General features: G+C 38.1%; 1 protein-coding gene across 1 annotated transcript in view; it reads left to right on the top strand.

Moving 5' to 3' along the window:
* Positions 1 to 3,403: 3,403 nt before the first annotated feature.
* litaf (lipopolysaccharide-induced TNF factor) overlaps positions 3,404 to 19,647 on the top strand; it is a 36,907-nt gene continuing 20,663 nt past the window's right edge. Inside the window, exon 1 of the mRNA XM_028813861.2 lies at positions 3,404 to 3,640. The gene's annotated coding sequence lies outside the window, so the exon portion shown is untranslated. The remainder of the gene's footprint in view (positions 3,641 to 19,647) is intronic.

Below are 19,647 nucleotides of genomic sequence, written 5' to 3'. Positions count from 1 at the left end.
TGAGAGAGCTTGAAGGGGGGCAGTGTAACAGCAATGAACTGTACATATCTGGGCTGATATACCTTTGACATACTTTAGGGAGGGTGCTATGAGTGTTATGTGAGTATATGGACAATAATGAATGGTCACAAACTGTCCCTAAAACCAAAAAACAGTAATAGAGCCCAAAAGTACAATGTTAAGAAAGATTTATTAAGCAACGGCTAAACAAAAGAGGAAGAAAACAAAGTACATCTAAAAAGGTAAAACAATATAAACCAATTAAACAAACTATGTCCCGAGAGCCTACTCAATGTTTAATCTAGTAGGATTAGCCTAATGCACATAATACTAAACAAACACTCCTGTGCCACCTTTCACCACACCTCTCTACACAAAGGACCTGGTACTTCCTCCAATGGGTTCAGCATTTGTGAAATGCAGGCAGCTCTTGTGAAATGCTCGCTTCCTGACTCAAAGCTCTGGAGAGCAGGAGGAGCTATTGGGGAACAGTGCTGTACTAATTCTTGGTGTATGACACGAGACAGTTCAGTTGTATGAAATGTTAAATAGAGGTGTTGGGATTCATCTATAAGGAGTTCCCTTTGGTGGTTTCTGCATTTCTGTACAAAAAATATAATAGTGGACTCCAGATAGGTTAAGGAACCCATGTGCAGTATATTGTACAGAGGTAACACAGCATGCTTTATCAAACTGGAGGATTGTTGATTTGGATTCCCCATTACTTTCATTTATCTAACTAATTCAGGGTCTTTTGTCCGGTACTGTCCTGTTTTAGTCATAATTAGTGGCAACCCCTGTTTACCATTCCCAATTGGCATCCTTTTCTTCCATTAATTCATTTCCTAAACCTGATTATCCACAGTGGGGTGGGAGAAGCTGGAGCCTATCCTAGAAAACAATGGGTGCAAGGCAGGGACAATTCCTTGGACTGGGTGCCAGCCAATCGCAAAGCAAACACATACGTACACATTGGCATATTTAGTATTGCCAATCCACCTAACCCACATGTTTTTGGACTGTGGAAGAAGCCCAGAGCACCTGAGTAAACAGTCATTAACATGAGGAGAACATGCAAGCTCCATGGCGACAACACCTGGGATGAGCCTTGAGCCTCAGTCTCCTTGCATATACTGTACATACCCCTTAATGGACTGGAATACATGTATTAATCACGGGGTGTTGTCTGTGGCTTACAAGGAAATGATGACTCACAGAGAAATCACAGTATGAGAGGAACTTCAAATAAGATCAAGTAAGTGAAAGAGGCTACTGACTTTTTTTTCTGTATGGCATATATGAGTCTGAATAAGTGGGGGTCGGGTGGTCTTTTAGATTAGGAGCGCAGATTTTTTTTCAGCCGCATCTGGGTGGAGTTTCTCATTTTTTCTGTCCTCCTTGGTCATCTGACCATAGCATTGGACTTGTTGTTATAACCCTAAGTGCCTTAAATACTAATCCATAATTAAGGCCTCACCAGTCCCTCAGTGTTGCAAGACCAGTTCAACCTCTCACTGGTGTAGACCCCTAAGTACTTGCAGCAGGCTCTTTGTCCTTAGGAGACTGTGTTCCTTTAATGTGGTTTGTGACATCCTTTACATGTTGTATAACTCTGTGATGACCAGTGTGATTTTCTACACTGTGATGTGTTGACAGCAGGAAACATCACTTCAGGAAAGCCCCCCAAATCAACAAACTAATTAAAAAGGCAGGCTCAGTTATGGGGTGCACTCTGGAGCCCCTGGAGGTAGCAGCAAAGGAGAAAATTAAAACCAAACTGAGCGCCATTCTGAACAATTCTGTATATCCTCTCTCTGACACTCGAACACTGAGGACTTTCAGCCAAAGAATTATTCACCAGAACTGTGTCTGGAAAGAGCAATATGCCTGCATAATGCCTTAGTGGGACTGGGTCTGTCAAGTCAGAAATTTTCTTTCTTTTTAATGTTCTTGCCTTTTAGTCATTCTGGTGTGTGCTTATTCCATAGTGTGTATTTATTTATTTTTCTATTTATGTATTCATTTATTTAAGGAGCATCTGTGAAGAGCCAAATTTCTACTCAGGGGATAAATAAAATACTCTATCTATCTATCTATCTATCTATCTATCTATCTATCTATCTATCTATCTATCTATCTATCTATCTATCTATCTATCTGTTAATTGTGTATTGATTTATTCTTATTTACTATTTTTGCCATTTCATTTATTCATTCATATCTTACTGCTCATTTGTAGTTTTTCTAATTTTATTGCTATATTCCTTTAACTTCTTGTGAAGTATTTTGACACATACCTTATATGAAATACACGTTGTTGTTATCTCTAGGATTGCCTGCAGACTGGTATAGCTCATTGCTACGCTTTCAATTCACTGTTAAAGCGGGTAGCAATAAACAAATATCTGTTTGAACCTAAATACTGTCTTCGTCGAATTCTTCCCCCAGCCGCTGCCCCGTTTTATACATCTAACACACATAAATCATACACACACTTACTACACACGAACACCTAACAGTATACTGGTGATCTGTTTGAACACTTACTGATCGTCAGTTAATCACGTGCAGCACATGGCTATAAGGAAATTCTTTTATGTTTTCAAACATGGCTTTTGCATGTTGAATTACTTCTGGACGAATAAAAATGACAGAAAAATCTGTTATGTTGTTTTAAATATAAAGTTGCATTTATCAACTTTTAGGATCTGATTAGGACTACATGATAGTTACAGTTAATTCTGTCCTGATAATGTAAAGCCGTCAACGAAAAAGTGGGTGCGCTTACCTTTGCACGTGATTGCATACGTAGTATTAAAATACGCACAAAAAACTGGAATGTTCCTGCACCTTATATAAATTCATATGCAGTACCTTCACAGAAGTACGTATCCATTACAAGTACATCTGGCATACAAATAAACATACACTTGTATAAATACACAAACACTGACATAAACTCACGCACCCTAACAGTCACTGATATCACACCATGCCCACAATTGCGCAATTTCTTAAACTTTATTATTCACAGTCTGTTTTGCATTCTTTCAAGAGGCGTGAATATCATTAGGATTCTCCAAAAATAACTGATGATCAAACGCGTTATCTTTTTAATAAAGACGCATTTTTTGAGAAACAATTTGAAAAGATGTACAGGGTATCAAGCGGACTTTTTTGTTGGCACGTTGCATTTGTCCTGCAGTTCCATCTATGAGCGTCTCTCTCCGAATGAAAAAATTATTTGTCACGTGACCGTGCACATCCGTTTAGGTTTTTTAAAATGTAAAAATAAAAGTGTTTAAAATCAGCCTGTACAGAATGTCACGCAGGAGTAAGTCGATCAACCTAGCACCGTAGACTGTACGCGGGTCATCGTTAATGACAGGCAGTACACGCGACGGAATGGACGATCGGAAGGGTTGCCTGCGACAGCTGCGCCGTCTGCTCTGTGCCGCGGATTGCACTGCGCGACAGTAGTATTGTTGCTTCGCGAGGAAACACTCAGGAATTGGCCCCGCCCACTCAGTCTCAAGACTGGAGTCAGAAAAGTTTTATTTTTTTATCGACTCGGATTACCATTTCGTCTGTTGATTCTCTCGACTGTTATTTAATAAAGAAGGAAGAGGGGACATACGAGGTTAGTAACTCTCGCTCGATTGTTTATCATACTACTCTCTTGTTGGCTTTTTGCGTTCGTTCTTTTCATTTTCTCTTTACGTTGTGTTGCGTTGAGTAAGAGTTACGATATGAAGGTCTGCTTAACTGAGCCATTTTGCTTTTCGGAGGGCATCTTGTAAGGGATTCTAACATAAAAGAGGACTTTTTGCATTTAATGGTTTTCTGTGTTCGGATGAACTGTCGAGACTGGCTCTGAGTGTCGTTCAATAACAGTTCGTGTAGTTAACTTTTTATGCCAGATGTGTATTACCATTCGGTTAGAATTATACATACACATACGGAAACGCTGAAAAATCTAGTTATTATTAATGTAGTGGGAAAGTAGCGAAGCAAGTTGGGGCAATAGGGGCATCTTGTAGCCCAAAGAGGGTATACGGTCGCTCTGTGGTAAATTTTCGAAACCGATTTGGATACAAGTTGCCGCCATTCCTTTTGGGTTCTCAAACTTTTAATGGTTTTCCGACTAATAGCAACCCATTTTCCTTGGGTTTTGTCAGTAAGGACGTCCTTTAGGTGTAGCATTTCTAATGGAGGAGTAATTTGATGGCGACTTGTAAAGTCGACAGTTGTTTCAAAAAAGAATAACGGAAGGACCGCAATGTCCGCTAGCAATAACATACGGAAAAGTTATATTTATATATATTTTCAAAACAGCCTAATTTGATTAATAGAGCTGGTGCCAATAAAACCACCATCAGGATATTGCAGGAACCAGATCTGGACAGAGAATCAGGCAATCACATGTCCAATTATAAATTGTAAGCAGGCCCAACCTGTACATCTACAGAGTTGTTTGAGGAAAATCCAAAATACCAGGAGGAACAACACATGCAGACCAAGGAGAACATGCAGACTCAACATGGCCAATGGTTAGGCTCAGCATGCCAACCCACAAAGCTGGTGCCACATTTACATGCAGCATATATATATGTAATATACTGTATATATACTGTGTATATACTGTAATATAACACTTGTGTCAAATGTCCTTGTTCCAGGGCACACAGTGATTCAGAGAAGGTGATTGAACAGTGGTTGATAGTAAATAGAACACACCCCAGGTCATCGGTCAACCTTAACTGATAAACTACAAATTTGGGAATATATAATAATAATGTAAAAATAAAAAATAATATTTTTTCAAAGAAAGCAATGTGTTTACTTATGTAGTGAACTTTTGCCTATGGCTGGTTTTATTTTTAAAAACACAAAACATACTGCACAGCGAGCTGCTGTGGAAATGGTTGAAATGATCTATAGCTCCTCAGGACCTAAAGCATTCACATCATAGTCCACAGTTTCACAAGTACACTATTCACCAACCCAGGGTGAGTCGCCCATGTTTTCTCAGGTTTTAAAGTACAAAAGGTTAGATACACCGTTTGCGGAAAAAAACACCCACATGCACTTTAATCTTGAAGTCCTGCAAGCAGTGTCGCTTTTTTTATTTTAGAGTGTGCCCATCGATGAAGCACACGTTTTGTCCTGAGCTGCTCAGTATTTAAATTAAACATTTTAAGTGGTTGCCCGGGTATAATTTTCCAGTGACAACTAACAAAATGATTCAGCCATTAGTGAAGTGGAATGTATTGTAGTATCAGCTTACCTACTGTAATGCAATGAGAAGGAGTGCAGGTCATTTAATGCATCACTAAAAAGTGCTGAAAACATTTTTTTTATGTTATTAAGATTTTTGACAAATAGTTTGTGTCTTTATTTTTATCTTGCATTTGTAGTAAATTTTGGATTCTAAAAAGGGGCGGATGGATGTACTATATGATTAATTAATGGTGGATGCAGATTACCTTTCATAGCGTGCGCACAGTTATATAGCAGTCCTAAATATAAAGGAGAGACACAATGGCCATTTCCAGTCAGAGAATCCATACATTGGAAAAGTCAACAGCTAGTAGTTCAGGTCAACATAATAAAATTTACAATAATAATATTTTCACATTTAAGTCAATTTATTTTATTGCTGTTGTTTGTAAGCACAGTACCAGTGACATTAGGATGCCTCTAAAAAAAGGAGATCTGATCCATCCAAAAGAATCAGTTCACAGCTGAATTTAAAGTGCAAAACATTACAAGACAGGGTGGCACAATGGTGAGATTTGTTGCCTGACGGCTATAGGCGCCACAGTTCAGTTCCCAGCAGAGTGTGGAGTTTGCAAGTGCTGACACTTTTTATATAAATTTATGCTGTTTGTTCCTGTTTACTCCCCAAAGACAGACGTGTTGTGCAGCTGGAATCGTACAGTATGCTCACAGCGAATGTGACAAGTGCACAAATGTATCCTGAGATGGACTTGCAAACCATCCAGGCTTTTTTCTGGTTCCAGGCCCAATGGCACAAGTATAGACTCTGGCTCACCATGATCTCATTTCCAATTTAAAGGTTTTAGAAAACAGATGAATAATTGATTGACTACAAGTCAGAAATCACATTTAACTTTTAAAAATGCACAGCAATACTGATCATTCCATACTGAGAGAAATACCTTATCATTATAGACTACTGTGCTAAAACAAATGAAGATATTAGGAATGTCATTTTTGTCACAAATACAAACTCATTTAAATGTGCCCTACACAATAATTTAAATTATCGTTTGTTTTTTTTTAAGAGAACACTTTGATCAGAAAGTATTACATTTACATGAGTTTTTTTGGAGTATTTAGTAAAATCAGACTGTGATGTGATATAATGTTCTGACTTCTATATACCTCTTGTATCAGAAAAAATGGATATATTGAATATGTGGGTTCTCAGGAATCTCTTGACATCCTGTACATTTTTGCATTCTGTATTAAATAAGCAGCTAAACCAGGATTCTTTCTCAAAACGTAAACCAGATTTCAAAATAAAAAAGTCTCACATCCCCTGATTCAGTACTTACCATAGGACAACATTGTACCAGGAACTCTTTTCAGTTAAACATTTACCAACCTTGCATGGCAGGATGGTGTAGTTGTTGCCCGTGCTTTTTCAAGTTTGTCACACACCATCTATAAACTGCAGTCTTTAAGTCTTGCCACAGATTTTCTGTTGGATTCAGTCTGGGCTTTGACTTGGTCTCTTGGAGACATGTTTTTATTTTGTTACAGCACTCCATTTTGCATTTGCATTGGGCTTTGACAGACTGTTGCACGTTTTTCCCTGGATATTTATACAGTGCATGATTTCTTGGATCTTTTCTTCAATTTTTACAAGCTTCTCTTTAAATCATAATGAAACAATGACCAAATTCATCATATCCCTATTACTGCTCTTGTTTCAGGTCTTTCCACCTTTGCTTCATGTAGCGATGATGTGGCATATTTACATTCACTCATTTGACTGACACCTTTATCCAAGGTGTTTTACAACATTTGAGATACAAATTGTTAAATTACTTTGCAGATTGAGGTCACACAGTGCCAGTAGTGTGACTTGAACCCATAACTTCGATGTTGGACATCCAAAGCCTTAACTACTATGCCACACTGCCATTTTATTTCCTTTGCAACACATACAGTATATATCATTTCACAGAGAGACCAAAATGTGCCATTTCAGTCTCATCAGACCACAAAACTTTCTCCCACATGCATGGCATGTTTATTACGTGGTTTTCAACTCTTTTTTTCAGCAGTTGCTTCCTTCCTGTTGCTATTCTATTTACTTCATGGTTGTAGGGTAAACTTGAAAATTTAAACAGTGTGGGCAGAAGGGAGCATCCATGAACATAGGAATAAACAAAATAAAGCCAAGTAAATCAAGAGAAAGAGGTTAACAAACAGAAGGAAGTAGACACAACTTCATACAGTAGATTATGTAGTATCTTACCTGTAGGCTTCCTCCTTTACACTTAACGCACTAGCCGTACCTGTCCATATCCTCCCTGCTCACTACTTCTGCCTAACAGGGTCACCGTGATAACATATCTCTCTTACTCTTGCCAGCTGCACAATTAAACTCAACTTTCAGTACAACTGGCATACTGTTGTGATTTTCATCTTGATCTTGACCAAAACAGTATCTCAGTCAGTTTGTGTACAGAGTCACCTTATATCATGTGTAATAATTTTGAATGTTATTTTTTTTTTTTTTACTCATGGGTGTCACTATTGTTCCAGTTGTTTTTTCAGGTCTTGGCTTTGTTGTTGATGACACTGGCACCCTGTTTCCAGTAATGAGATTTGCTGCATTGTGATATGTGACATTATTCCACTGCATTTAAGATGGTAGTGCATTCTAGTCTGTACTGTAGCTTCAGAGAAAATTGAGAATGAGTGAAAGAAAATTTTTGAAAGGTCTTAATTTTTTAAATTAGCAATTTGTGCATCTTATTTAAAGCTTTTGGTGATCGTTCTTTTTCTGTTCATGTTATACTCAGCCTGAACCTCTGCTTTTCTGTTTTGTTTCCTGATCCGTTTGACCACTTTTTAAGTCTAAACTTACCATTGTTCCCACCTTGGTTTTAATACATATGGCAAGGAGGACAATTTGAAGTGTTTATGTGGGACTACTTCTTGTTACCTGAGGTCATGAAATGGTTAGGGAACTCCTAGGACCATCATGTCAGAGCTCCCCCTCGTGGCTGTAGGTGTTTTTGCAATCCTGGTCTTTTATTAAAGGACCAAGCAAACCCAACACTCTAACTTCCACAAGCACTGCATTATAACTATCTCAGGGGCTTCATGCACAATACTGAGGAAAAGCACTCTGTTGATAATGTCTAAATGTTACTGTCAATGGTAACTTTTCCAGTGACTTACCATCCGACCTCTGTCCTGTCCTATGTCAGTGTTATTTCAATTATGGTATCTATTGGGTCAGCATTAATAAACAGCCATTATCTTATACAGCATCAAGTATAGAGACCTGTGCAGTGGTTTAAAGTATTCCTTAGTCTGCCACATTCATCAGTTTCTGGAACTCCGCTAACTCAGCTTGTGTGACCATAATGAAATTTTCTTCCCCAAGTCTGTACCTTTAAATGATTCATTATGCAGCCTTTTTTGATATTCTTTTCACTTTCACTTCCTGAAAAGGAAAACAAATGAAGCTGGTGTGACTGGACATATTGCGGCCCTGTGTAATGAGCAACCAAACTCTTCTGAACTTTCTTAAGTAGTGGCTGCAAAGAATTATGTAGTCAAGTGTTTTCTCTTGTTTTTTTGTTTGATTATTTGACTGAATTGAATTAAGTGAGGTTAAAATGGATGACCAGCTGATTTTCTTAAATGAATGTTTAATTAATGATAAAAACTTTTTATCTTTTACGCAATGAACGTTTAGGATTATCAATATGAGAAATGCTGTAGGGAACAGAACATGCATTATTACTATCTCATATTTGGTAGATATGATTAACAAAGGTGACTTAAAAGATCAGAATGCATTACATATTTTTCCCCTCTAATTTTTTTTTTTTTACTGGTGGCACACAGGTAGATAATTGGGTCACCTAGTAAGTCAAAAGCAGAACTGGAACAGTCAACTTTATGCACTCAACTTTTAATGTACACTTTGCTTTCATTCACTGTGACAAAAAGACTAAATAAGGATTAAATAATGATAGTTGATATATCCATGGGCGGCACGGTGGCGCAGTGGGTAGCGCTGCTGCCTCGCAGTTGGGAGATCTGGGGACCTGGGTTCGCTTCCCGGGTCCTCCCTGCGTGGAGTTTGCATGTTCTCCCCCTGTCTGCGTGGGTTTCCTCCGGGCGCTCCGGTTTCCTCCCACAGTCCAAAGACATGCAGGTTAGGTGGATTGGCGATTCTAAATTGGCCCTAGTGTGTGCTTGGTGTGTGGGTGTGTTTGTGTGTGTCCTGCGGTGGGTTGGCACCCTGCCCGGGATTGGTTCCCGCCTTGTGCCCAGTGTTGGCTGGGATTGGCTTCAGCAGACCCCCGTGACCCTGTGTTCGGATTCAGCGGGTTGGAAAATGGATGGATGGATGGATGGATAGTTGATATATCCATGGGCGGCACGGTGGCGCAGTGGGTAGCGCTGCTGCCTCGCAGTTGGGAGACCTGGGGTCCCGGGTTCGCTTCCCGGGTCCTCCCTGCGTGGAGTTTGCATGTTCTCCCCCTGTCTGCGTGGGTTTCCTCCGGGCGCTCCGGTTTCCTCCCACAGTCCAAAGACATGCAGGTTAGGTGGATTGGCGATTCTAAATTGGCCCTAGTGTGTGCTTGGTGTGTGGGTGTGTCTGTGTGTGTCCTGCGGTGGGTTGGCACCCTGCCCGGGATTGGTTCCCTGCCTTGTGCCCTGTGTTGGCTGGGATTGGCTCCAGCAGACCCCTGTGACCCTGTGTTCAGATTCAGCGGGTTGGAAAATGGATGGATGGATGGATGGATATATCCATAGTGATAATACACTTAAATTAATAGTAAACAACACAACAGAAAATCAACAAACACAGGCCATATGAAAGTTATTATCCAGGTTCCTGGGTTGCTTTCATCCATTTTTCATGGTATTTGACATCCTAAAGATTAAGTTTGGTATTATATTAGTTAAAGTTATTTCTTCATAATCATGGTATACTGTATATTCATTTGCCACGATTCACCACATGTTTTTAAGTTTCCATGTGTAAAATGAATATGCTGTATATCATGATTGCAAATAAATAAAAGTTGATTTGAAAAATATTGAACTGTTCCTTTAAAAGGCAAGGCCTTTTCTTGTCACTTCCATGCAGATCTTCTCCTATCTGATCATTCCTTCCAGCTTCATCACAGTCTGGCGCTTCACAGTTGCAAGCAACCTCTTCCTGTTTCTCTTCAAAGCACCACCTTCAGAGCAGCCTTTACTCTGCATCTGCACTGACCCTCCTCATTGTCCTGTCTACATTATACAGCTCACCATGTGCTTCACATAAACTTGATCATTTACCAGAGAAGGCCATTTTAGAAACTAGATAAAAATAATCACTACCATCTGGAAAAGTCAAACAACAGAATTTAAAAAGTGCTTTTTAAAGTAAGATTTATGATATGTGAAGGTTACAATTCCCTTCTTTTTGTTTTACTTTCCTAATTTAAATGATTTGAGCATGTTCTACCAGAAGTAGTGATCCAGTTTGCATAGAAACCTGCGTGGAAGACCAGCGTGGCCAGGTATGCAAATGGTCAAGTTCATGATTGGTCAACATTACCAGTAGAGCAAAAGAGTATGACTTGAGCCCCAGAGACCATCCTCATTGTAGCTTCACTTCAACAAATCCACATCACAGCCAAGTAGTTTCAATGTCAAAATGTTAATTTTTTATGGCTTTCACTGCACTATCGTACATGATGTTAATAACAATTTCACATACATATTCCTAGCATATTACAGTTAGCCCTTATGATTTGTGTGAGTTAGTGGCAATGAACCCCTGCGAATGTTAAAATCCACAAATAAAATTTGAAACTATGATTGTACAGTTTTTTTAAGTTTATTGCCCAAAAAAGGTTTGTATGTATCCTAAGAACAGAGACAGATAACACACACACACAATAAATAAATAAATAACTAGCTTGCAACATACTGAGGAACACTTACACTGTGCATGGCTGGATGTAGCCAAGATTCTCTTTGTCTACCTAAAGGACTCCATGCCCTTACTTTTGTCTTGTTAACTGTGGGGTGTTTTCTCCTATACTAAAGACCCCCATATGTGGCGTGATTGTAAATGAATAATGCTTTTCATATACTGGCTTCCATTTATATTGGACCTCTGCCTCATTTGACACTAAAGTGGGTAGTCATCCTTCCATCTCTTCAATCCACTTTGCTTTTCCACTTTACTCTTTTAGTAGTTTTCTCACAATGTGCTGTAAGTGGCATATGAACAGTTCCTCAAACTCTCCTCTTTAATCACACAAAGTCCTTATTGCAAATGTTGTGGCTTTTGAATTGTAACCTGTCATACATTTCACATTAATTTTATCAATGAAACCTCTTCTGAAACTTTTCTGTTTTGAGACTTTTGAGTTGCACCTTGACTATTATTATCATTGCATGTGTCACAAAATGAATTGCACCATGGCCTGCACACATTCATGAAACTGTATTTTAGTACTTACATTTCCATTTTACATAACTTTTATTACTACATAGATCACACAGGGGCATTTCTGCATTATATCCAGTAGGGCAAAGCCTCACTAGATGTACCAAATAAGTAACAAGCTTCCATCAGTAATTTCATTTATCATTTAAATGTTAATAACAACTCTCAACTTGGTCTTATTTTTTACATTTTTCTATCATATGCTCAATGTAATTACTTACCTTGAAACATATTACTTCTTGTAATAAGTGATATTGTCCTTATGCCAGCTGCTGCCAGCATGTTTCTGGCTGAGGTGTGGACCAGTTGTCCTTGCAGTGAGGGTGCACATGTCCAGCCTGACCTTTCCAGTTTAGCATTGGGGTTGACGGTCATTTTCCATATTAAAATTAGGCCTGCCGGTAGTTGTTGTTTGTTTTTTTATTCACATTTGCATTTCTGGCTCAAGCTTTTCCCAGTAAACAAGTACAGTTGACTCCTTAACACTAGAATTACCAAAGCCTATGAAAAAACTCATAAATCTGTCCCACCTTAAGTCCCACCTTAAATCCCTTCGCAACTCTCCATCAGCGTCTTTTGTCTTGTAAATGTATCAATAAGCAGCAAGCAGCCTGCTATCACATCCCCCCAACGTCGATCAAGGTTTTTTCAGCTCAAGTCTGTTTACCTGCGTGTCAGTTGCTTAGAGTTGTATAGACTAGATTAAATACTATATCGTTATTTGGAACACATGCATTTCATGTGTGTTCCATGTCTACAACAATCTATGTAAACACATTGTTAAACAAAACACGTTAACATTGTTAACAAAAACGTTTTTCATGTTTTAGTAATAATTGACAAAATGGAGACATGAAGCGTACAATGTGTGAAGCCTGAAGTCCAAATATCAAATAAATACTTTCACAAAAGGTACAAGTATAACAAAACAAGTGCGCTTTTATTCAAGAATACAACTGCAGAAAAAGAACCCACGTTGACACATCCTCACTATGATTGCTTTGGTGGTGTAATGGTAAGAACTGCTGTCTGCTAATCTAAGGGTCACGGGTTTACTCCAAACGACTGTTTTGAGAAGTGAGGTGCTCTTATTCTTGCAATTTCAGAATAAAAACATACATTTGATTTGAGTCTGTAACAGCCGGTGTAAATGTATGGTACTTGTAAAGGTTAGTGTTGTTTTTTTAAGTCAGTTTTATTCTCCCAGTTATGTTCACACTCCCCCTGATCTGACACTGCTGTTTTCACATAAAGACGCGCTATAGCAGAGGTGAACTCAGATGATGACGAGGGTTCTACATCGGAGAAAGAATGCATGTTGCATTCCTATCCTTCTCCATCTCCTATTAATGATTTATGGTTTCCATACTAACATTTCTCTTTTAATGTTATTGATCCTTTATCAGTCATTTTTGTTGTTTCATGTTTCTGCTGAGGAAACATTCAGGTGTCAGCCCCCATCCCAGGGACCATCCTTCTGGACATGGCAAGGTGGGAATGCAAACTTAGGACCTTGAGAATAACAAGCAGTGGATTCTCCTACTCATCTAATCAGAGACTTTTCATTATCCAGCAGGATGTCGGGCAGTTCAGCTGAGATGGAGCGTTCCTGCACAATAGCAAGTGCGTCTCTCAGCTATGCTGTGTGCGTACCACTGGGTCTGTCATGCCAATAGTTTTTTCCCCAAATAATTGCAATTAACACATTTGGCTTACCACCAAATCTCAAACGCCACCTTCTGCTAACTTCACAGGATATTGTTCATTGAAAGTACTTTCTTCTGCCTTCTACCAAGTTTAATCTCTTTGTCTTACTTAAATATTCAATTTATTATCACAGTTTATTTTATTTCATTCAATTATCTATACTAATAAAAGGCAAAGCCCTCACTGACTCACTGACTGACTGACTGACTGACTGACTCACTCATCACTAATTCTCCAACTTCCCGTGTAGGTAGAAGTCTGAAATTTGGCAGGCTCATTCCTTACAGCTTACTTACAAAAGTTAGGCAGGTTTTATTTCGAAATTCTACGCGTAATGGTCATAACTGGAACCTGTTTGACTGACTCATTCATCACTAATTCTACAACTTCCCGTGTAGGTAGAAGGCTGAAATTTGGCAGGCTCATTCCTTACAGCTTACTTACAAAAGTTAGGCAGGTTTCATTTCGAAATTCTACGTGTAATGGTCATAACTGGAACCTGTTTTTTGTCCATATACTCTAATGGAGGAGGCGGAGTCACGTATTGCATCATCACGTATTACGCCTCCTACGTAATCACGTGAACTGAAAACGAGGAAGAGATTTACAGCACAAGTCAAACGCGGGAACGAAGGTAAATGACGTTAATTGTTGACTGTCTTTTAATACTGTGTACTTGTTGAGTGTCTTTTAATACTGTGTAAGCATACATATTAACACATGTGCAATTAAACGTGTGCATTTACGGGGTGATTTCTCAGGCTTAAAAGCTCGCCTTTTATTAAAAAGGTAAATGCAAACTCTTTTCATTCTGAAGGGCACAAACCACGTTAGATTTCAGCCGTTAAACGCGCAAAAATGTCGGTACACCAGATAAATAAGCGCAACATATTATCAGTTGTATTGTATGCTTACAATACATATAGAAATGTGTTAATCGTTAAGTAATATTATGGGATGGTGTTTTTCGACTCGCGCTTTGATTTAAACGATTGCATGTCTTGGTGGGTTTGCGTAGCTTATTGTCAATATCTTTACAGCTCTTTTTAAGACTTAATTTAAAAAGGTTTTCTTTTCTTCTTAATAAAAATTTAAAAGCAGTACTTCGCCGGTGCGAAGCGCTCACTTCACTCCCTTACGGGAATCGAACCTCGGACGTCAGCGCTAGAAGCTAAGCCCCTAAAATTGCGCCACGGCGTGTGGTTCGTTTATTTGACAGCATGTAGATCGGGGTAATTACATTCACGGCATTCGTAGTCTGATTCACAATCTGATTGTATGGGTGGTTACCTACCAGGTAACGCTTATGGTTAGCCAGCAAGTCATCTCGAAGTGATCACTCGAGTGAACGCAGCTTCACAAAAAAACAGATCCTTAACAAACTGTTATTGGTATATTTTCCCTCAATTTTAAAAGGTTTTCTTTTCTTCTTAATAAAAATTTAAAAGCAGTACTTCGCTGGTGCGAAGCACGGGGATTTGAGCGACTGACGCATACAGACATATTCATGAGTGCAGGTACTTCGGAAAGAAAGCACCGTGTAAACCTAAACTTTAAATTAAGTTCATAGACCTACAAAAGTTTGCCATTGATTTGAGGCAAGATTGCTTTTCTCATGTACAACTATACGTTGCATTCTTAACAGTAAGCTTGCACAGCTTGGTCATATTACAACCTGAGTGCTGAACTGACAACGTCGTATACAAACAGAACTATAACAATCGTAATAAACAAACAAAAAAAAAAGCGAAGAACCCTTGGATTTAATAAAAAGGCTCTTTCCTTGGCGAAGCAAGGAAAAAGGAAGACCTTATATGGCGTTCGTTTATAAAACAGCGGAAAAGCTGTGTTAAGGCTGCTTCACAAAAAAACAGATCCTTAACAAATTGCTATTGGGATATTTTCCCTCAATTTAAAAAGCTTTTCTTCTTCATAAAAATTTAAAAGCAGTACTTCGCGGGGATTTATATATATATATATATATATATATATATATATATATATATATATATACTAGCAAAATACCCGCGCTTCGCAGCGGAGAAGTAGTGTGTTAAAGAGGTTATGTAAACATATATATACATAAACATATATACTTATATATACATATCTACATATACACATATCTACATATATACATATATATATATACATATACACATCCGCATATATATACATATATCAACATATATATACACATACATATACACACATACATACATACACACACACATATATATATATATATATATACACATACAGACACATATATATATACATATACATATTTACATATCTACATATATATACACATATATATATATCTACATACATACACATATATCTATCTATCTATCTATCTATCTATCTATCTATCTATCTATCTATCTATCTATCTATCTATCTATCTATATATCTCTATCTATCTATCTTCTATATCTATCTCTATATATATATATATATATATATAACTATTTATATATATATATATCTATCTATTTATATATATATATATATATATATATATATATATATATATATATATATATATATATATATATATATATATATATATATATATACATATATATCTCTATCTATCTATATATATATATCCCCGTGCTTTGCAGCGGCGAAGTACTGCTTTAAAATTTTTATTAAGAAGAAAACCTTTTTAAATTGAGTGAAAATATACCAATAAAAATTTGTTAAGGATCTGTTTTTTTGTGAAGCTGACTTCACACAGCCTCTCCGCTGTTTTATAAACGAACGTCATATAAGGTCTTCGTTTTTCGTTGCTTTGCCAACGGAAGCAGCCTTTTTATTTAATCCTGTTTTTACGATTGTTCTGTTTGTATATCACATTGTCAGTTCAGCACTCCGGTTGTAATATGAGCAAGCCGTGCAAGCTTACTGTTGAGAATGCAACGTATAGTTGTACAGGAGAAAAGCAATCTTGCCTCAAATCAATGGCAACCTTTTGTAGGTCTATGAACTTAATTTAAACTTTAGGTTTACACGGTTCTTTGTTTCCGAAGTACCTGCACTCATGAATATGTCTGTATGCGTCAGTCGCTTCATATGTTCACGTGAGCCGCTCTCTTGTGTGATGTTGCGATGTCCACGGCTTTATTTAATGTTAGCTAAGACCCGGCACTTAAACGTTTCTTGCTACAGCAATTTTAACTCCGTTACAAAGTGATCCAAAGTCTCGTTTATACCTCGTGTCTTCTCATTAAACTTGTAAGTCGCGAATATGGTATTGCAAACGGCAGCGGGAGCATTTCTATAAACTTAATTTAAACTTACGGTTTACACCATGCTTTGTTTCCGCAGTAGCTGCACTTATGAATATGCTTGTATGCGTCACTCGCTCGCTTCTTGTTTCGCTGCCTTCTCAATTGTGTAATGAATGTTTTCTTCAGCGCTCTTTGGGGCTCTTCCTTGTTTTGTATGTACTGCGTTCACAGTCAGTTCACGTGATTACGTGGGTGGCGTGATGACGCGATACGCAACTCCGCCTCCCACGGCCATGGAGGTGCACTCTATTACAGTATATGGACAAAAAAGAGGTCCCAGTTATGATCATTACGCGTAGAATTTCGAAATGAAACCTGCCTAACTTTTGTAAGTAAGCTGTAAGGAATGAGCCTGCCAAATTTCAGCCTTCCACCTACACGGGAAGTTGGAGAATTAGTGATGAGTGAGTCAGTCAGTCAGTGAGTGAGTGAGTCAGTGAGGGCTTTGCCTTTTATTAGTATAGATAGAGAGGGAGATATATATATATATATAGATATGGATATATATAGATAGACATACAGTAATCCCTCCTCCATCGCGGGGGTTGCGTTCCAGAGCCACCCGCGAAGTAGGAAAATCCGCGAAGTAGAAACCATATGTTTATATGGTTATTTTTAGAATGTCATGCTTGGGTCACAGATTTGCGCAGAAACACAGGAGGTTGTAGAGAGACAGGAACGTTATTCAAACACTGCAAACAAACATTTGTCTCTTTTTCAAAAGTTTAAACTGTGCTCCATGACAAGACAGAGATGACAGTTCTGTCTCACAATTAAAAGAATGCAAACATATCTTCCTTTTCAAAGGAGTGCAAAGCAAGCAGTCAAAAAAAAAAATCAATACGGCTTTTAAGTATGCGAAGCACCGCCGGTACAAAGCTGTTGAAGGCGGCAGCTCACACCCCCTCTGTCAGGAGCAGGAAGAGAGAGAGAGAGAGAGAGAGAGAGAGAGAGAGAGAGAGAGATAGCGAGAGACAGATAAAAAAAATCAATACGTGCCCTTTGAGCTTTTAAGTATGCGAAGCTCCGTGCAGCCTGTCCTTCAGGAAGCAGCTGCACACAGCCCCCCTGCTCACACCCCCCTACGTCAGCGCAAGAGAGAGAGAGAGAGAGACAAAGTAAGCTGGATAGCTTTTCAGCCATCTGCCAATAGCGTCCCTTGTATGAAATCAACTGGGCAAACCAACTGAGGAAGCATGTACCAGAAATTAAAAGACCTATTGTCCGCAGAAACCCGCGAAGCAGCGAAAAATCCGCGATATATATTTAAATATGCTTACATATAAAATCCGCGATGGAGTGAAGCCGCGAAAGGCGAAGCGCGATATAGCGAGGGATCACTGTATATAGATATAGATATATATAGATATAGATATATATATATATGTATGTATGTCTATGTATATATATATATATATATATATATATATATGTAAGCTTATAAGTACTGCCTTACTTCTCTTTAAGAAAGGAAGATGTAATGATACTTGATTTAAACGATTCCATGTCTTGGTGGGTTTGCGTAGCTTATTGTCAATATCTTTACACCTGTTTTTAAGACTTATTGACTGAAACGGCTTTCACGAAAAAAGTTAGGGCTTTGCTACAGGATTCACCCTCCACAAGTTAAGCAAGTAAAAATAAAAGTGTATATTTCTGTTTTATTTAAACCTTTTAAGTTTGTATGCATAGCCGCATTTGGCTGTTTTAGTTTTTTTTTTCTTTCTTCAGTAATATTTAATCTCCTTAAAGAAAAAGAACATATGCATTTTACTTTTTTTGTATCTCTTTAGTAATATTTTAGTGTAAAAGGATAACCAGTATTTAAACCTTTTATGTTACTTTATAAAGTTATTTTACACAATGTTGAAAAATTAATAAGAAAGCTACATAATTTGGCAGCTGCTGCTTTAATTTTCAATGAAATGAAAAAAGCTCTCCAAGAGAAAACCTCAATGAAGAAGAAACAGTTTGCAAATATATATATATGTGTATATATATATATATATATTATATATATATGTGTACATATATATTATATATATACAGTGGTGTGAAAAACTATTTGCCCCCTTCCTGATTTCTTATTCTTTTGCATGTTTGTCACACAAAATGTTTCTGATCATCAAACACATTTAACCATTAGTCAAATATAACACAAGTAAACACAAAATGCAGTTTGTAAATGGTGGTTTTTATTATTTAGGGAGAAAAAAAAATCCAAACCTACATGGCCCTGTGTGAAAAAGTAATTGCCCCCTGAACCTAATAACTGGTTGGGCCACCCTTAGCAGCAATAACTGCAATCAAGCGTTTGCGATAACTTGCAATGAGTCTTTTACAGCGCTCTGGAGGAATTTTGGCCCACTCATCTTTGCAAAATTGTTGTAATTCAGCTTTATTTGAGGGTTTTCTAGCATGAACCGCTGTTTTAAGGTCATGCCATAGCATCTCAATTGGATTCAGGTCAGGACTTTGACTAGGCCACTCCAAAGTCTTCATTTTGTTTTTCTTCAGCCATTCAGAGGTGGATTTGCTGGTGTGTTTTGGGTCATTGTCCTGTTGCAGCACCCAAGATCGCTTCAGCTTGAGTTGACGAACAGATGGCCGGACATTCTCCTTCAGGATTTTTTGGTTGACAGTAGAATTCATGGTTCCATCTATCACAGCAAGCCTTCCAGGTCCTGAAGCAGCAAAACAACCCCAGACCATCACACTACCACCACCATATTTTACTGTTGGTATGATGTTCTTTTTCTGAAATGCTGTGTTCCTTTTACGCCAGATGTAACGGGACATTTGCCTTCCAAAAAGTTCAACTTTTGACTCATCAGTCCACAAGGTATTTTCCCAAAAGTCTTGGCAATCATTGAGATGTTTCTTAGCAAAATTGAGACGAGCCCTAATGTTCTT

Source organism: Erpetoichthys calabaricus, chromosome 11, assembly GCF_900747795.2.
Source record: "Erpetoichthys calabaricus chromosome 11, fErpCal1.3, whole genome shotgun sequence".
NCBI lineage: Eukaryota > Metazoa > Chordata > Cladistia > Polypteriformes > Polypteridae > Erpetoichthys > Erpetoichthys calabaricus.
The sequence above is the reverse complement of the archived record's forward strand: the minus strand, read 5'-3'. Positions and strand labels throughout refer to the sequence as shown.